A 16,846-nucleotide genomic window follows, 5' to 3' on the forward strand; every position below is an offset into this window, starting at 1 on the left:
CAAAGCCTTTATAGCTTGGCGGCAGTGATTGAAGGATTCTGTCAGTGATAGCCTCTTGCAGGAGTTCAATCCCCAGCTCAGCTAGACGGTTTGAGTACCCACACATTTTGAGCACATGTTCACTGACAAACGAGTTCTCCTCCATCTTGCAAGCATAGAATTTATCGGAGGTCTCATACCTCTCGATCCGGGCGTTCTTCTGAAAGATGAACTTCAACTCCTGGAACATCTCAAATGCTCCATGACGCTCAAAGCGACGTTGAAGTCCCGGTTCTAAGCCATACAAGACTGCACATTGAACTACTGAATAGTCCTCCTTACGTGCTAACCAAGCGTTCTTAACATCCTGGTCAGCCGTAGCGGGTGGTTCATCTCCTAGCGCAACATTAAGGACATAATCCTTCTTCCCAGCTTGTAAGATTAGCTTAAGATTACGAGCCCAGTCTACAAAGTTGCTTCCATCATCTTTCAACTTAGCTTTCTCTAGGAACGTATTAAAATTCAGGGTGACTGTCGCGTGAGCCATGATCTACAACACAAATATATTCAAAGTGGACTTAGACTATGTTCAAGATAATTAGAGTTTAACTTAATCAAATTACTCGCTAAACTCCCACTCAAAAAGTACATCTCTCTAGTCATTTGAGTGGTTCATGATCCACTTACACTAGCTCAAGTCCGATCATCACGTGAGTTGAGTATAGTTTGAGTCGTAAGCATCCCTATGCTAATCATATCATCTATATGATTCGTGATCGACCTTTCGGTCTCATGTGTTCCGAGGCCATGTCTGCACATGCTAGGCTCGTCAAGCTTAACCCGAGTGTTCCGCGTGTGCAACTGTTTTGCACCCGTTGTATGTGAACGTTGAGTCTATCACACCCGATCATCACGTGGTGTCTCGAAACGACGAACTGTAGCAACGGTGCACAGTCGGGGATAACACAATTTCGTCTTGAAATTTTAGTGAGAGATCACCTCATAATGCTACCATCGTTCTAAGCAAAATAAGGTGCATAAAAGGATTAACATCACATGCAATTCATAAGTGACATGATATGGCCATCATCACGTGCTCCTTGATCTCCATCACCAAAGCACCGGCACGATCTTCTTGTCACCGACGCCACACCATGATCTCCATCAACGTGTCGCCATCGGGGTTGTCGTGCTACTCATGCTATTACTACTAAGGCTACATCCTAGCAAAATAGTAAACGCATCTCCAAGCACAAACGTTAGTTTAAAGACAACCCTATGGCTCCTGCCGGTTGCCGTACCATCGACGTGCAAGTCGATATTTATCTATTACAACATGATCATCTCATACATCCAATATATCACATCACATCGTTGGCCATATCACATCACAAGCATACCCTGCAAAAACAAGTTAGACGTCCTCCAATTTTGTTGTTGCATGTTTTACGTGGTGACCATGGGTATCTAGTGTTGGGGAACGTCGCATGGGAAACAAAAATTTTCCTACGCGCACGAAGAACTATCATGGTGATGTCCATCTACCAGAGGGGATGAGTGATCTACGTACCCTTGTAGACCGTACAAAAGAAGCGTTAGAGAACGCGGTTGACGTAGTGGAACGTCCTCACGTCCCTCGATCCACCCCGCGAACAATCCCGCGATCAGTCCCACGATCTAGTACCAAACGGACGGCACCTCCGCGTTCAGCAGACGTACAGCTCGACGATGATCTCGACCTTCTTGATCCAGCAAGAGAAACGGAGAGGTAGAAGAGTTCTCCGACAGCGTGACGGTGCTCCGGAGATTGGGGATGACCTTGTCTCAGCAGGGCTCCGCCCGAGCTACGCAGAAACACGATCTAGAGGAAAAACCGTGGAGGTATGTGGTCGGGCTGCCGTGGAAAAGTCGTCTCAAATCAGCCCTAAAACGTTTGTATATATAAGGGGGTCGGCCGAGACCAAGGGGGAAGGCTCCCCCCCCCCAAACCGAGTTGGACTTGGTTTGGTGGGTGGGAGTCCTTCCTTCCCTTCCCACCTCCCTTTTTGTTCTCTTTGATTTTCTTCCCTAGGCGCATAGGGCCCTTTTGGGCTGTCCCACCAGCCCACTAAGGGCTGGTGCGCCACCCTCATGGCCTATGGGCTTCCCCGGGGTGGGTTGCCCCCCCCCCCGGGTGAACTCCCGGAACCCATTCGTCATTCCCGGTACATTCCCGGTAACTCCGAAAACCTTCCGGTAATCAAATAAGGTCATCCTATATATCTATCTTAGTTTCCGGACCATTCCGGAAACCCTCGTGACGTCCGTGATCTCATCCGGGACTCCGAACAACATTCGGTAACCAACCATATAACTCAAATACGCATAAAACAACGTCGAACCTTAAGTGTGCAGACCCTGCGGGTTCGAGAACTATGTAGACATGACCCAAGAGACTCCTCGGTCAATATCCAACAGCGGGACCTGGATGCCCACATTGGATCCTACATATTCTATGAAGAACTTATCGTTTGAACCTCAGTGAGAAGGATTCATATAATCCCGTATGTCATTCCCTTTGTCCTTCGGTATGTTACTTGCCCGAGATTCGATCGTCTGTATCCGCATACCTATTTCAATCTCGTTTACCGGCAAGTCTCTTTACTCGTTCCGTAATACAAGATCCCGCAACTTACACTAAGTCACATTGCTTGCAAGGCTTGTGTGTGATGTTGTATTACCGAGTGGGCCCCGAGATACCTCTCCGTCACACGGAGTGACAAATCCCAGTCTTGATCCATACTAACTCAACTAACACCTTCGGAGATACCTGTAGAGCATCTTTATAGTCACCCAGTTACGTTGCGATGTTTGATACACACAAAGCATTCCTCCGGTGTCAGTGAGTTATATGATCTCATGGTCATAGGAACAAATACTTTGACACGCACAAAACAGTAGCAAAAAAATGACACGATCAACATGCTACGTTTATTAGTTTGGGTCTAGTCCATCACGTGATTCTCCAAATGACGTGATCCAGTTATCAAGCAACGACACCGTGTTTATAATGAGAAGACACTGACTATCTTTGATCAACTGGCTAGCCAACTAGAGGCTTGCTAGGGACAGTGTTTTGTGTATGTATCCACACATGTAAATGAGTCTTCATTCAATACAATTATAGCATGGATAATAAACGATTATCTTGATACAGGAATTATAATAATAACTATATTTATTATTGCCTCTAGGGCATAATTCCAACAGTCTCCCACTTGCACTAGAGTCAATAATCTAGCCCTCACTTCATCATGCAAATTACATTGTAATAAATCTAACACCCATACAGTTCTGGTGTTGATCATGCTTTGACCGTGGAAGAGGTTTAGTCAGCGGGTCTGCTACATCCAGATCCGTGTGCACTTTGCATATATTCACGTCCTCTCCTTCGACGTAGTCGCGGATGAGGTTGAAGCGTCGTTTGATGTGTCTGGACTTCTTGTGAAACCGTGGTTCCTTTGCTAAGGCAATGGCACCCGTGTTGTCACAGAACAAGGTTATTGGATTCAGTGCGCTTGGCACCACTCTAAGATCCGTCATGAACTGCTTCATCCAGACACCCTCCTTAGCCGCCTCCGAGGCAGCCATGTACTCCGCTTCACATGTAGAATCTGCTACGACGCTTTGCTTGGAACTGCACCAGCTTACCGCACCCCCATTAAGAATAAAAACGTATCCGGTTTGCGACTTAGAGTCGTCCGGATCTGTGTCAAAGCTTGCATCGACGTAACCTTTTACGGCGAGCTCTTCGTCACCTCCATACACGAGAAACATCTCCTTAGTCCTTTTCAGGTACTTCAGGATATTCTTGACCGCTGTCCAGTGATCCACTCCTGGATTACTCTGGAACCTACCTGCCATACTTATGGCCATGCTAACATCCGGTCTAGTGCACAGCATTGCATACATGATAGAACCTATGGCTGAAGCATAGGGGACGGAGCGCATATGCTCTCTATCTTCATCAGTTGCTGGGCACTGAGTCTTATTCAATCTTGTACCTTGTAAAACTGGCAAGAACCCTTTCTTGGACTGTTCCATTTCGAACCTCTTCAAAACTTTATCAAGGTATGTGCTTTGTGAAAGTCCTATCACGCGTTTTGATCTATCCCTATAGATCTTAATGCCTAGAATGTAAGCGGCTTCTCCTAGGTCCTTCATAGAGAAACTTTTATTCTAGTAATCCTTTATGCTCTCTTAAAACTCCACGTTGTTTCCAATCAGCAATATGTCATCCACATATAATATTAGAAACGCCACAGAGCTCCCACTCACTTTCTTGTAAATACTGTTGGGTAACGTCGCACGGGAAACAAAAAATTTCCTACGCGCACGAAGACCTATCATGGTGATGTCCATCTACGAGAGGGGATGAGTGATCTACGTACCCTTGTAGATCGTACAGCAGAAGCGTTAGTGAACGCGGTTGATGTAGTGGAACGTCCTCACGTCCCTCGATCCGCCCCGCGAACAATCCCGCGATCAGTCCCACGATCTAGTGCCGAACGGACGGCACCTCCGCGTTCAGCACACGTACAGCTCGACGATGATCTCGGCCTTCTTGATCCAGCAAGAGAGACGGGGAGGTAGAAGAGTTCTCCGGCAGCGTGACGGCGCTCCGGAGGTTGGTGATGACCTTGTCTCAGCAGGGCTCCGCCCGAGCTCCGCAGAAACGCGATCTAGAGGAAAAACCGTGGAGGTATGTGGTCGGGCTGCCGTGGAAAAGTCGTCTCAAATCAGCCCTAAAACCTCCGTATATATAGGTGGGAGGGAGGGGACCTTGCCTTGGGGCTCAAGGAGCCCCAAGGGGGTCGGCCGAGTCCAAGGGGGGAGGACCCCCCCCCCCAAACCGAGTTGGACTTGGTTTGGTGGGAGGGAGTCCCCCTTCCTTCCCACCTCCTCCTTTTTTTTCTTTTCTCTTGATTTTCTTTTCTTGGCGCATAGAGCCCTTTTGGGCTGTCCCACCAGCCCACTAAGGCCTGGTGTGCCACCCTCAAGGCCTATGGGCTTCCCCGGGGTGGGTTGCCCCCCCCCCCCCCCCGGTGAACTCCCGGAACCCGTTCGTCATTCCCTGTACATTCCCGGTAACTCCGAAAACCTTCCTGTAATCAAATGAGGTCATCCTATATATCAATCTTCGTTTCTGGACTATTCCGGAAACCCTCGCGACATCCGTGATCTCATCCGGGACTCCGAACAACATTCGGTAACCAACCATATAACTCAAATACGCATAAAACAGCGTCGAACCTTAAGTGTGCAGACCCTGCGGGTTCGAGAACTATGTAGACATGACCCGAGAGACTCCTCGGTTAATATCCAATAGCGGGACCTGGATGCCCATATTGGATCCTACATATTCTACGAAGAACTTATCGTTTGAACCTCAGTGCCAAGGATTCATATAATCCCGTATGTCATTCCCTTTGTCCTTCGGTATGTTACTTGCCCGAGATTCGATCGTCAGTATCCGTATACCTATTTCAATCTCGTTTACCGGCAAGTCTCTTTACTCGTTCCGTAATACAAGATCCCGCAACTTACACTAAGTTACATTGCTTGCAAGGCTTGTGTGTGATGTTGTATTACCGAGTGGGCCCCGAGATACCTCTCCGTTCACACGGAGTGACAAATCCCAGTCTTGATCCATACTAACTCAACTAACACCTTCGGAGATACCTGTAGAGCATCTTTATAGTCACCCAGTTACGTTGCGACGTTTGATACACAAAAAGCATTCCTCCGGTGTCAGTGAGTTATATGATCTCATGGTCATAGGAATAAATACTTGACACGCCGAAAACAATAGCAACAAAATGACACGATCAACATGCTACGTCTATTAGTTTGGGTCTAGTCCATCACGTGATTCTCCTAATGACGTGATCCAGTTATCAAGCAACAACACCTTGTTTATAATCAGAAGACACTGACTATCTTTGATCAACTGGCTAGCCAACTAGAGGCTTGCTAGGGACATTGTTTTGTCTATGTATCCACACATGTAAATGAGTCTTCATTCAATACAATTATAGCATGGATAATAAACGATTATCTTGATACAGGAATTATAATAATAACTATATTTATCATTGCCTCTAGGGCATAATTCCAACAGTCTCCCACTTGCACTAGAGTCAATAATCTAGCCCTCACATCACCATGTGAATTACATTGTAATAAATCTAACACCCATACAGTTCTGGTGTTGATCATGCTTTGGCTGTGGAAGAGGTTTAGTCAGCGGGTCTGCTACATTCAGATCCGTGTGCACTTTGCATATATTCACGTCCTCTCCCTCGACGTAGTCGCGGATGAGGTTGAAGCGTCGTTTGATGTGTCTGGACTTCTTGTGAAACCGTGGTTCCTTTGCTAAGGCAATGGCACAAGTGTTGTCACAGAACAAGGTTATTGGATTCAGTGCGCTTGGCACCACTCCAAGATCTGTCATGAACTGCTTCATCCAGACACCCTCCTTAGCCGCCTCCGAGGCAGCCATGTACTCCGCTTCACATGTAGAATCTGCTACGACGCTTTGCTTGGAACTGCACCAGCTTACTGCACCCCCATTAAGAATAAATACGTATCCGGTTTGCGACTTAGAGTCGTCCGGATCTGTGTCAAAGCTTGCATCGACGTAACCTTTTACGGCGAGCTCTTCGTCACCTCCATATACGAGAAACATCTCCTTAGTCCTTTTCAGGTACTTCAGGATATTCTTGACCGTTGTCCAGTGATCCACTCCTGGATTACTCTGGAACCCACCTGCCATACTTATGGCGAGGCTAACATCCGGTCTAGTGCATAGTATCGCATACATGATAGAACCTATGGCTGAAGCATAGGGGACGGAGCGCATATGCTCTCTATCTTCATCAGTTGTTGGGCACTGAGTCTTACTCAATCTTGTACCTTGTAGAACTGGCAAGAACCTTTCTTGGACTGTTCCATTTTGAACCTCTTCAAAACTTTATCAAGGTATGTGCTTTGTGAAAGTCCTATCACGCGTTTTGATCTATCCTTATAGATCTTAATGCCTAGAATGTAAGCAGCTTCTCCTAGGTCCTTCATAGAGAAATTTTTATTCAAGTAATCCTTTATGCTCTCTAAAAACTCTACATTGTTTCCAATCAGTAATATGTCATCCACATATAATATTAGAAACGCCACAGAGCTCCCACTCACTTTCTTGTAAATACAAGATTCTCCAACCACTTGTATAAACCCAAATGCTTTGATCACCTCATCAAAGCGTTTGTTCCAACTCCGAGATGCTTGCACCAGTCCATAAATGGATCGCTGGAGCTTGCACACCTTGTTAGCATTCTTAGGATCGACAAAACCTTCGGGTTGTATCATATACAACTCTTCCTTAAGGAAACCGTTAAGGAACACCGTTTTGACATCCATCTGCCAGATTTCATAATCGAAAAATGCACCTATTGCGAACATGATTCTGACGGACTTAAGCATCTCTACGGGTGAGAAAGTCTCATCGTAGTCAACTCCTTGAACTTGTGAAAAACCCTTTGCCACAAGTCGAGCTTTATAAACGGTCACATTACCGTCAGCGTCCGTCTTCCTCTTAACGATCCATTTGTTCTGAATGGCCTTGCGGCCCTCAGGCAGTACCTCCAAAGTCCACACTTTGTTCTCATACATGGATCCTATCTCGGACTTCATGGCTTCCAGCCATTTGTTGGAATCTGGGCCCACCATTGCTTCTTCATAATTCGCAGATTCATTGTTGTCTAACAACATGATTGATAAGACGGGATTACCGTACCACTCTGGAGCAGCACGTGGTCTCGTCGACCTGCGTGGTTCGACAGAAACTTGAACTGGAGTTTCATGATCATCATCATTAACTTCCTCCTCAACCGGCGTCGCAATGACAGAGGTTTCCCCTTGCCCTGCGCCACCATCCAGAGGGATGAGAGGTTCGACAACCTCGTCAAGTTCTATCTTCCTCCCACTCAATTCTCTCGAGAGAAACTCCTTCTCGAGAAAAGCTCCGATTTTAGCAACAAACACTTTGCCCTCGGATTTAAGATAGAAGGTGTACCCAACTGTCTCTTTTGGGTAACCTATGAAGACACACTTTTCCGCTTTGGGTTCCAGCTTTTCAGGCTGAAGCTTTTTGTCATAAGCATCACATCCCAAAACTTTAAGAAACGACAACTTTGGCCTTTTGCCGTACCACAGTTCGTATGGTGTCGTCTCAACGGATTTTGATGGTGCCCTATTTAAAGTGAATGCAGCTGTTTCTAATGCATAGCCCCAAAATGATAACGACAAATCAGTAAGAGACATCATAGATCGCACCATCTCTAATAGAGTACGATTACGACGTTCGGACACACCATTACGCTGTGGTGTTCCAGGCGGTGTTAACTGTGAAACAATTCCATATTGTCTTACGTGAGCACCAAACTCGAAACTCACATATTCACCCCCATGATCAGACCGTAGGAACTTGATCTTCTTGTTACGATGATTTTCCACTTCACTCTGAAATTGCTTGAACTTTTCAAATGTTTCAGACTTGTGCTTCATCAAGTAGACATAACCATATCTACTTAAATCGTCAGTGAAGGTGAGAAAATAACGATATCCCCCGCGTGCCTCCACGCTCATCGGACCACACACATCGGTATGTATGATTTCCAACAAGTCACTTGCACGCTCCATTGTTCCTGAGAACGGAGTCTTAGTCATCTTGCCCATGAGGCATGGTTCGCACGTGTCAAGTGAATCAAAGTCAAGTGACTCCAAAAGTCCATCAGCATGGAGTTTCTTCATGCGCTTTACACCAATATGACCTAAGCGGCAGTGCCACAAAAATATGGCGCTATCATTGTTAACTCTAACTCTTTTGGTCTCAATGTTATGTATATGTGTATCGCTATCAAGATTCAATATGAACAATCCTCTCACATTCGGTGCATGACCATAAAAGATGTTACTCATAGAAATAGAACAACCATTATTCTCTGACTTAAAAGAGTAACCGTCTCGCAATAAACAAGATCCAGATATAATGTTCATGCTCAACGCAGGCACTAAATAACAATGATTTAAGTTCATCACTAATCCTGACGGTAACTGAAGTGACACTGTGCCGACGGCGATTGCATCAACCTTGGAACCATTTCCTACGCGCATCGTCACTTCATCTTTCGCCAGCCTTCTCCTATTCCGCAGTTCCCGTTTCGAGTTGCAAATATGAGCAACAGAACCGGTATCGAATACCCAGGCACTACTACGAGAGCCGGTTAAGTACACATCAATAACATGTATATCAAATATACCCGATTTTTCTTTGCCCGCCTTCTTATCTGCCAGATACTTGGGGCAATTGCGCTTCCAGTGACCCATACCCTTGCAATAGTAACACTCCATTTCCGGCTTAGGTCCAGCTTTGGGTTTCTTCGTCGGATTGGCAACAGGCTTTCCGCTCTTCTTCGAATTGCCCTTCTTGCCTTTGCCGTTTCTCTTGAAACTAGTGGTCTTATTCAATTATTCACCATCAACACTTGATGCTCTTTACGGAGTTCAGACTCTGCGACTTTCAGCATCGCAAACAACTCGCCGGGAGACTTGTTCATCCCTTGCATGTTGTAGTTCAACACAAAGCCTTTATAGCTTGGCGACAGTGATTGAAGGATTCTGTTAGTGATAGCTTCTTGCGGGAGTTCAATCCCCAGCTCAGCTAGACGGTTTGAGTACCCAGACATTTTGAGCACATGTTCACTGACAGATGAGTTTTCCTCCATCTTGCAAGCATAGAATTTATCGGAGGTCTCATACCTCTCGATCCGGGCGTTCTTCTGAAAGATAAACTCCAACTCCTGGAACATCTCAAATGCTCCATGACGCTCAAAACGACGTTGAAGTCCCGGTTCTAAGCCATACAAGACTGCACATTGAACTATTGAGTAGTCCTCCTTACGTGCTAACCAAGCGTTCTTAACATCCTGATCAGCCGTAGCGGGTGGTTCATCTCCTAACGCAGCATGAAGGACATAATCCTTCTTCCTAGCTTGTAAGATTAGCTTAAGATTATGAGCCCAGTCTACAAAGTTGCTTCCATCATCTTTCAACTTAGCTTTCTCTAGGAACGTATTAAAATTCAGGATGACTGTCGCGTGAGCCATGATCTACAACACAAATATATTCAAAGTGGACTTGGACTATGTTCAAGATAATTAGAGTTTAACTTAATCAAATTATTCGCTAAACTCCCACTCAAAAAGTACATCTCTCCAGTCATTTGAGTGGTTCATGATCCACTTACACTAGCTCAAGTCCGATCATCACGTGAGTTGAGTATAGTTTCAGTGGTAAGCATCCCTATGCTAATCATATCATCTATATGATTCATGATCGACCTTTCGGTCTCATGTGTTCCGAGGCCATGTCTGCACATGCTAGGCTCGTCAAGCTTAACCCGAGTGTTCCGCGTGCGCAACTGTTTTGCACCCGTTGTATGTGAACGTTGAGTCTATCACACCCGATCATCACGTGGTGTCTCGAAACGACGAACTGTAGCAACGGTGCACAGTCGGGGAGAACACAATTTCGTCTTGAAATTTTAGTGAGAGATCACCTCATAATGCTACCGTCGTTCTAAGCAAAATAAGGTGCATAAAAGGATTAACATCACATGCAATTCATAAGTGACATGATATGGCCATCATCACGTGCTTCTTGATCTCCATCACCAAAGCACCGGCACGATCTTCTTGTCACCGGCGCCACACCATGATCTCCATCAACGTGTTGTCATCGGGGTTGTCGTGCTACTCATGCTATTACTACTAAAGCTACATCCTAGCAAAATAGTAAACGCATCTGCAAGCACACACGTTAGTATAAAGACAACCCTATGGCCCCTGCCGGTTGCCGTACCATCGACGTGCAAGTCGATATTTCTATTACAACATGATCATCTCATACATCCAATATATCACATCACATCATTGGCCATATCACATCACAAGCATACCCTGCAAAAACAAGTTAGACGTCCTCTAATTTTGTTGTTGCATGTTTTACGTGGTGACCATGGGTATCTAGTAGGATCGCATCTTACTTACGCAAACACCACAACGGAAATATATGAGTTGCTATTTAACCTCATCCAAGGACCTCCTCGGTCAAATCCGATTCAACTAAAGTTGGAGAAACCGACACTTGCCAGTCATCTTTGAGCAACGGAGTTACTCGTAATGATGAAACCAGTCTCTCGTAAGCGTACGAGTAATGTCGGTCCAAGCCGCTTCAATCCAACAATACCGCGGAATCAAGAAAAGACTAAGGAGGGCAGCAAAACGCACATCACCGCCCACAAAAACTTTTGTGTTCTACTCGAGAAGACATCTACGCATGAACCTAGCTCATGATGCCACTGTTGGGTAACGTCGCACAGGAAACAAAAAATTTCCTACGCGCACGAAGACCTATCATGGTGATGTCCATCTACGAGAGGGGATGAGTGATCTACGTACCCTTGTAGATCGTACAGCAGAAGCGTTAGTGAACGCGGTTGATGTAGTGGAACGTCCTCACGTCCCTCGATCCGCCCCGCGAACAATCCCGCGATCAGTCCCACGATCTAGTGCCGAACGGACGGCACCTCCGCGTTCAGCACACGTACAGCTCGACGATGATCTCGGCCTTCTTGATCCAGCAAGAGAGACGGAGAGGTAGAAGAGTTCTCCGGTAGCGTGACGGCGCTCCGGAGGTTGGTGATGACCTTGTCTCAGCAGGGCTCCGCCCGAGCTCCGCAGAAACGCGATCTAGAGGAAAAACCGTGGAGGTATGTGGTCGGGCTGCCATGGAAAAGTCGTCTCAAATCAGCCCTAAAACCTCCGTATATATAAGTGGGAGGGAGGGGGCCTTGCCTTGGGGCTCAAGGAGCCCCAAGGGGGTCGGCCGAGTCCAAGGGGGGAGGACGCCCCCCCCAAACCGAGTTGGACTTGGTTTGGTGGGAGGGAGTCCCCCTTCCTTCCCACCTCCTCCTTTTTTTTTCTTTTCTCTTGATTTTCTTTTCTTGGCGCATAGAGCCCTTTTGGGCTGTCCCACCAGCCCACTAAGGGCTGGTGTGCCACCCTCAAGGCCTATGGGCTTCCCCGGGGTGGGTTGCCCCCCCCCCCCCGGTGAACTCCCGGAACCCATTCGTCATTCCCGGTACATTCCCGGTAACTCCGAAAACCTTCCGGTAATCAAATGAGGTCATCCTATATATCAATCTTCGTTTCCGGACTATTCCAGAAACCCTCGCGACGTCCGTGATCTCATCCGGGACTCCGAACAACATTCGGTAACCAACCATATAACTCAAATACGCATAAAACAACGTCGAACCTTAAGTGTGCAGACCCTGCGGGTTCGAGAACTATGTAGACATGACCCAAGAGACTCCTCGGTTAATATCCAATAGCGGGACCTGGATGCCCATATTGGATCCTACATATTCTACGAAGAACTTATCGTTTGAACCTCAGTGCCAAGGATTCATATAATCCCGTATGTCATTCCCTTTGTCCTTCGGTATGTTACTTGCCCGAGATTCGATCGTCAGTATCCGTATACCTATGTCAATCTCGTTTACCGGCAAGTCTCTTTACTCGTTCCGTAATACAAGATCCCGCAACTTACACTAAGTTACATTGCTTGCAAGGCTTGTGTGTGATGTTGTATTACCGAGTGGGCCCCGAGATACCTCTTCGTTCACACGGAGTGACAAATCCCAGTCTTGATCCATACTAACTCAACTAACACCTTCGGAGATACCTGTAGAGCATCTTTATAGTCACCCAGTTACGTTGCGACGTTTGATACACACAAAGCATTCCTCTGGTGTCAGTGAGTTATATGATCTCATGGTCATAGGAATAAATACTTGACACGCAGAAAACAATAGCAACAAAATGACACGATCAACATGCTACGTCTATTAGTTTGGGTCTAGTCCATCACGTGATTCTCCTAATGACGTGATCCACTTATCAAGCAACAACACCTTGTTCATAATCAGAAGACACTGACTATCTTTGATCAACTGGCTAGCCAACTAGAGATTTGCTAGGGACGGTGTTTTGTCTATGTATCCACACATGTAAATGAGTCTTCATTCAATATAATTATAGCATGGATAATAAACGATTATCTTGATACAGGAATTATAACAATAACTATATTTATCATTGCATCTAGGGCATAATTCCAACAAATACAAGATTCTCCAACCACTTGTATAAACCTAAATGCTTTGATCACCTCATCAAAGCGTTTGTTCCAACTCCGAGATGCTTGCACCAGTCCATAAATGGATCGCTGGAGCTTGCACACCTTGTTAGCATTCTTAGGATCGACAAAACCTTCGGGTTGCATCATATACAATTCTTCCTTAAGGAAACCGTTAAGGAACGCCGTTTTGACATCCATCTGCCAGATTTCATAATCGAAAAATGCAGCTATTGCTAACATGATTCTGACGGACTTCAGCATCGCTACGGGTGAGAAAGTCTCATCGTAGTCAACTCCTTGAACTTGTGAAAAACCCTTTGCCACAAGTCGAGCTTTATAAACGGTCACATTGCCGTCAGCGTCCGTCTTCCTCTTAAAAATCCATTTGTTCTGAATAGCCTTGCGGCCCTCAGGTAGTACCTCCAAAGTCCACACTTTGTTCTCATACATGGATCCTATCTCGGACTTCATGGCTTCTAGCCATTTGTTGGAATCTGGGCCCACCATTGCTTCTTCATAATTTGCAGGCTCATTGTTGTCCAACAACATGATCGATAAGACGGGATTACCGTACCACTCTGGAGCAGCACGTGTTCTCGTCGACCTGCGTGGTTCGACAAAAACTTGAACCTGCCACCAACAACGACACAAGCAGTAAGTCAGTCTTGGGTGCTAAGTTGGCCGGCTAGAACTTTGATCCTGCCACCATCGACCCCTAGTTCTTCATATGCACAGTGTCGAAGCCCTGCCTCGACAACGGCTATGGCTTACTTGATAAGATGGAGGTTGTTGGCTCCTTCATCGGCACCACTGCTCGTGGACCGTCTCGCCGTGCCACCTCCTGTTGTATCACCACCTTGTCTGTTGGCTCACCATCGCCATAGCCGTCAGATGTTAGAGTTGTGTCAAATATTGATGTACGAGTTGGGTTACATATGGACTTGGTGTTGTAGTTTGGATAGAATACATGTAGTGTCGTAGTCGGACATGTTGTACACTTGGCCCCTTATATATGAGGAGGCACCCCACGTTGTAACCCATGAGGACTAGATAGCGACAGGCTCGCAAGGGGGAGCCGGCGGCTTGGGTCGGCGCCCGGGTGGCCGGTGTTGCGGTATCTCGGGGAGGAGCGCCCGTAGTCATTGCCCCGGAGAGTAGGCGAGTTCACCGAACCTCGTTAACAAATCTCGGTGTCGTCATCGTGCTGTGATCGCTTGTTCCTCGATGGATCGACCGCGTACTTCGGATTTATTCTAGCAAGTGGTATCATGAGCTAGGTTGTTCGGAGGCTACGGATGTTGATCTAAAGGAGGTGGATATCGTTGAAGTCTGCAGGAACGGTTGCAGCCGGAGCGGAAGAAGATCGACGAGATGTCGTTGATGAGTTCTGTCAGGAGCGACTAAGAAGAGGTGTTCCAGCAGTTGTTACAAGCGGCGGAACAATCCGATACGAAGCAGTGCAGGCGGCGGCATCATACGCGGGAGCTAGAGCAGGCAGAGGCGGTGACGAAGCCAGGCGCACAGGGCCGACTGTGTACATGAGTCGCGCAGTTATCCAAGGCTACTGGGCTACAAGAGATTTGTTTGGAAACAAAAGGGGACCGAGTCCCTGGAGAAAGTTTGCTCACGTTCGTGTCCGGGTCGGACTGCTGGCCGTGCAAGCGCACGTTAAAAGCAGCCGCAGGGACGCACAACAGTAGATCGAATCAGGGAAGAAAAAAGTCCATCGTTGCATGCATTCATCGGAAAGGCAAGGGCAAGGCAAAGCAAATTGATCAGCATCGGTAGTTGTGCTCAAGAGATACTACTCGTGAATACAGGGAGGATTTTTTTTTAGGAATTTGCTACTAGTAAATCTTGCGTACTTGAACACGTGTAGGAAGATCGGATTATTTTTTCACACAGTCAGCCGTACAGAGAATCATGGCGTCAGTGGGTACCAGGTTTAAGGTGGAGAAGTTCGACGGGACTGGAAGCTTTGGGTTATGACACACAAGGGTGAAAGATTTGTTGGCACAACAGGGATATTTGAAGGCATTGTTGCAGGAAGCCAAGCCAGCCAAGATGGAGGCTGAGGACTAGGAGGAGTTACAGTTGAGGACAGCCGGAACTATACGGTTGTGTCTGTCGGACCAGGTTATTTATCATGTGATGGATGAGAATTCGTCGAAAAAGATCTGGGAGAGGCTGGAGAGTCAATTTATCTCCAAGACTGCGACGACCAAGGTGTATCTGAAACAAAAGTTGTATGGGATGAAGATGCAGGAGGGGTCGGATCTTGTGAAGTATATGAACGCCTTTAATCAAGTCGTGACGGATCTAGCACGCTTGGGTGTAACGATTGATGGCGAGGATAGGGCAATTCTGCTTCTTTATTCGTTGCCATCATCCTATGACCATTTGATCACTACCCTGACGCACGGTAAGGAGACCGTTAAGAATGAGGATATTACTGCAGCCTTGCTATCTTATCATATGAGAAAGAAGAATGCCGTGGAAGTCACTCATGGTGAAGGTTTGCTAGTCAAGGATGAAGAGTGGCGGAAGGGATATGAGGCAGGGAAGAACAATAAAAAGAAAATACAGTGTCACAAGTGTAAGCAGAGGGGACATACTAAAAAGGACTGTCCAGAGCTCAAAGGTGGGTCAAGTGCTAATATGGCAATTCATGGTGATGATTCAGACAACAATAGTGATGCCCTCGTAATATCAGACAGGCGGTCAACCAAAAGTGAAGCGTGGATGTTGGATTTATCATGCTCTTTTCATGCGACAACCAACAAGGAGTGATTCTCTTCGTACCAGACTGGTGATTTTGGTTTAGCCTATATGGGCGATGACACTGGTTATCGTATGGCTGGAGTAGGTGACATCAAAATCAAGATGTTTGACGGAGTTGAGTGGATGCTTCGGGGAGTCAGGCATGTGCCGGGGCTAAGGAGGAATCTAATTTCGCTTGGAGTTCTTCATGATGATGGTATCGTATTCCGTTGTGATCGGGATAAGAAGACCATAAAAATCATGGAAGATAAGGTGACCGTGATGATTGAAGCGAGGACGGCTTCACATCTTTACAAGTTGCAAGGAAGCACTATTGCAGGTGGAGTCATGAAGACTGGAGTTGCAGGAGTAGCAGCAGGTTCCCACGGAGGCGGTGGGTCTGGAGCAGACTCGTCGGGTAGCTCTCGGTAAGCTACGAAGAAGACAACACAAGTCCGGAATACATGGAAGTTTGATGCATGGACAAATTCAAAGTGATGAAAATATTCGTCAAGGTGGAGTTTGTTAGAGTTGTGTCAAATATTGATGTACGAGTTGGATTACATATGGACTTGGTGTTGTAGTTTGGGTAGGATACATGTAGTGTCATATTCGGACACGTTGTACACTTGGCCTCTTATATATGAGGAGGCACCCCACGTTGTAACCCATGACGACTAGATAGCGACAGGCTCGCAAGGGGGAGCCGACGGCTTCTGCCGGCGCCCGGTTGGCTAGTGTTGCAGTATCTCGGAAAGGAACACCCGTAATCATTGCTTCGGAAAATAGGCGAGTTCGCCGAACCTCGTTA

The sequence above is a fragment of the Hordeum vulgare genome, chromosome 7H (assembly GCF_904849725.1).
Source record: "Hordeum vulgare subsp. vulgare chromosome 7H, MorexV3_pseudomolecules_assembly, whole genome shotgun sequence".
NCBI lineage: Eukaryota > Viridiplantae > Streptophyta > Magnoliopsida > Poales > Poaceae > Hordeum > Hordeum vulgare.